Below are 3508 nucleotides of genomic sequence, written 5' to 3' on the forward strand. Positions count from 1 at the left end.
GGTTAATTTATCAGGGAAGACTGAAAGGTTTCTCACTTTTAAGTCTACTAAAGCAAAGCATGCGAGTACATGGACATTCATAGTCAATCTGTCCAAGAGAGAAAAAACACCAATGTGAGAAATGCTGTTTAAATTTAAGTAAGGCAACACTGGCTTAGAAACAGAGTGGGTATAAGGTGGATATGCACAGGCTAGAAATAAAATCCCTAATGGATGGACAGTCTGGAAGAACTTTCCAGCAGGAGCGGAAGGGCAAAAAGCTCACTTAAAAACCCATTAAGAGTACTTAAAACATACCCAAACCTTTTGCTGAAAATCCAGGAGAGTGAGAAACATGTTGATGTGGCAAATGTGGCAAAAAATGGCTGATTTTCTGTACGACCCTTTCTGATGAAGCTGATTGAGCCCTTTGCAGACATCAAGTCGTATCCCCCCCTGTCCCCGAAGCGCGCGCGCTGCGAGGTAAAGCCCGAGATTGCTGGGTTCGGCCGTGTGTTCAACCTATTTGTAAAAAAATGCCCAAAGGGCAAACATAAGAGAGTCTTCTCCTTTTTCTTCCAGAAATTTTTGTGGTCTGCACCAGTTTGAAATAAATTAAGGTGAATTCAAACCAATTAGATGAGTCACCAGCAAGAAATATAAAGTGGGGAGTTTATTTAAAACCTCGCCATATGAAATGTAGCGCATGGGCTTGTTGAACAGATGCAATATTCAGCTTGACTCAATGTCTCTAACATGTCTAAGAAAAGAAGCACTACTTTCTGTTTGTCTGTGTTGCACAGATTGCTGCAGAAAGTCCCATCAATTTAGAAATTCAAGTCTCAGACCAAGGAAGCTCCTGTGGTTGGAACCACTTCAATGACCTGAGCCTCCAGAAAAGCTCCTTTCCAGAGGTCTGCACATCCCATTTCCTACCAGATTTTATACCAGTGTAAATTTTCTTAGGAAAGCCGCTGCAGGATAGATAAAGCCTGGCTTTGCACAGCAATTCAAGTAGACCGTGCTTTATTCTATGCCAGGGGAGCAGTAGATGCATTTTGGTAGAACATAGGGCAAGAGGGAAAACTTGAAATTGATAAATTAACTTTAAGACAGATTTGTCAAATGCTTTAAAAAACCTTGGGTGGAAAATACAGTGCAAAAATCCTAATCAAAACACGCAAGCCAGCACCAGGAGGTAACTCACAGCAATAGCCTGTATTTGTCCCTTCCTTCCCCGGTTTCGGGTGGCAAAGCCATGCAGCATCCTCTACCACTGCTGCGGGGGCCAGGAGGATGCCCCGTTAGGAGCTGCAGATACAGGCAACCCATATGCTTGTAACCAAGCACTCCTGTTTCATCCACAGACATGAAAATGAGCTGGTATCACACAAGATTATCCCATAATTATGGGATTTTGCCAGCGTGCCTACCCTGTGCCCCATATTACACTGAACATTGACCACAAGAGAAAACTGATGCAAAGACAAAGCTCTTCTCATCAAGGATGAGCCATTTCAAGCACTTACATGCAGTAAAATACATTCATATATGTGATGCCAGTCAGGCCTGAAGCCAATGGAAAACCCAGAAATTGTAGCTCAAGTCACCTATTTTGTAGGATTGGGCTTTGGAGGGGGAGCCATCATGAGCTGCAGCGGTCCCAGAAGCTATAGGCAGGAGCCAGAAGCAGGATCAAACAGATTTGGGATGAGGGCAGCTCAGCACAACCTGAATCTTCCAGAACATTTTAGTAAATGTGAACACAGAAATAACATAACTAAAAAATAGCCACGCTGCCATCAGCAGATGGAGCGGGGAGATGTAAAAGAACAGTATTGTAAAACAGGCAATCCCGGTCATACAGGACAGACTCATCTCGGGTCCAGAGGGGTACAAGTGCTGCTGAGAAGAGATGCTGGGCATTTTTCGTACCTTGGAGCTTGCCAGGCGATGGCCATGAGCAGCAGTGAGAAGCAATATCCCACATGTTACTTTTCAGAGGGGTTTTACAGGGATGACCTTGAACCTTCTTTAAAAAGGTCACTGAGGTCTAGCCTAGAATCTCCAAGCCCACTGAAATCAGTGGGACACCCACCTACCCCCCAAGCAAGCCCCACACCCCCCAGGCACCTTTCCCTCTCCATCCTTCCCTCCCTCTCCCACCTTACCCGCAGGCTCAGCCGCTCTCCCCCATCCGTCCCATCTCCTCCTGCATCTCACAGCCACAGCCACCGATGCTGGAGCCAGTTCCTCCTGGGCTTGTTAGCCAGTTTCTGGTTTCCTGTCATCATCTGAATCACTAACCCCAACATCCGCCGCCTGGCCGGTCAGCCCCTCGCCAGCTCACGAGAGGGACCCACGGGTGCTGCTTGCACAAACTCACCCGAGGCAGCCTCTTGCAAGAGCATTTCAGTTTATCTGCCATGGGGAGAGGAAGAGGCTGGGACGGCGAGGAACCATGCATGCCGCCAACCTCCCTTCCCAAGCAGCCCTTGAGTTCCAGATGGGGCTGGTGCCCCTTGAAAATTTCAAGTTTCCTTTTAGCAAAGAGCCTTTGCAGGATTTAACACTGTGCACTGGAAGCGGCAGACGCTGCCCGGAAAAACTCAAGATAAAGCAAGCAGCAAGCCCTCTCTTGGATTTCACAGAAAGAGGATATCTAGTCTCAAGGCAGCAAATAGCCTGAGTCACCATCACGAGCGGCCAAACCTGGAGTTCTTATCCAGAGCTGTAAGAATGAAACTATTTCTTATGCTTTGGTGTTGGCAGTTTCCAGGCATCAGACACAATTTCACTGTACTCTTAAAAAAACCCCAACCAGTAGTTCCTTAATTTTTTTGTGCTTGAATAGAATAAGGAGGGTTTATGAATAATGGGGAATTTATTTACTGGCTTAGAGCCACATTGCAGCCCAGGGAGCACGCACATTGCAGCCCAGGGAGCACGCATCCTGCTCTAGGAATAGGAAAAGTCTGCACCTGCACATAACAGCCCCGTGCAGTTGTAGCTACCGGAGAGCACAACAGCCAGCCAGCCAGGCACACACTTCATAACTGCAAACCAAACAGCATTTCGCTCTCTAAGGCTCTATAATATCCCTCTTACATACGGCCGTGTAAAATATTCAGTAAAGGGAAATTTTTCTCTAATTAAATTAGGGCACTCTCAAGCTGCCACAGCCAGTCATCTGCATCCATCCCTCCCTGAGAGAAGGGGGGTCTTCTACCGTAAAAACGATAAAAGACCCAACTGTTCACAACTCTTACAACCCTGGGATGGGAACTTGGCAATCAAGGTTCAGAGGAAATGTTGCTTTGACAAGATAATTAACCATGGTGTGCACAAACAGATTTAGACTGTTTCTCTTCCAGTTCTAACCCGAGGTGCCCAAATCATTGCTTGCACAGACCTTTCGGAGCCATCCCCACACAAAATCCAGGTGCAGAAGCCCATCTTGAAATCAGTACCTATAACCTGAACCAAAGAGAGAGAGAGGCCCAGCTTTGAGTTGTTTGTATGGCTTTTG

General features: G+C 46.6%; 1 protein-coding gene across 2 annotated transcripts in view; it reads right to left on the bottom strand.

Moving 5' to 3' along the window:
- The window catches only part of LAT2 (linker for activation of T cells family member 2), an 18263-nt gene extending 16023 nt beyond the window's left edge, over positions 1 to 2240 (bottom strand). For both annotated transcript variants that reach the window (XM_035900660.1, XM_035900659.1), the window contains exon 1: positions 2151 to 2240. The gene's annotated coding sequence lies outside the window, so the exon portion shown is untranslated. The remainder of the gene's footprint in view (positions 1 to 2150) is intronic.
- Positions 2241 to 3508: the final 1268 nt, after the last annotated feature.

Source organism: Egretta garzetta, unplaced genomic scaffold (assembly GCF_000687185.1).
Source record: "Egretta garzetta isolate BGI_Z169 unplaced genomic scaffold, ASM68718v1 scaffold108, whole genome shotgun sequence".
In the NCBI taxonomy this organism is placed as follows: domain Eukaryota; kingdom Metazoa; phylum Chordata; class Aves; order Pelecaniformes; family Ardeidae; genus Egretta; species Egretta garzetta.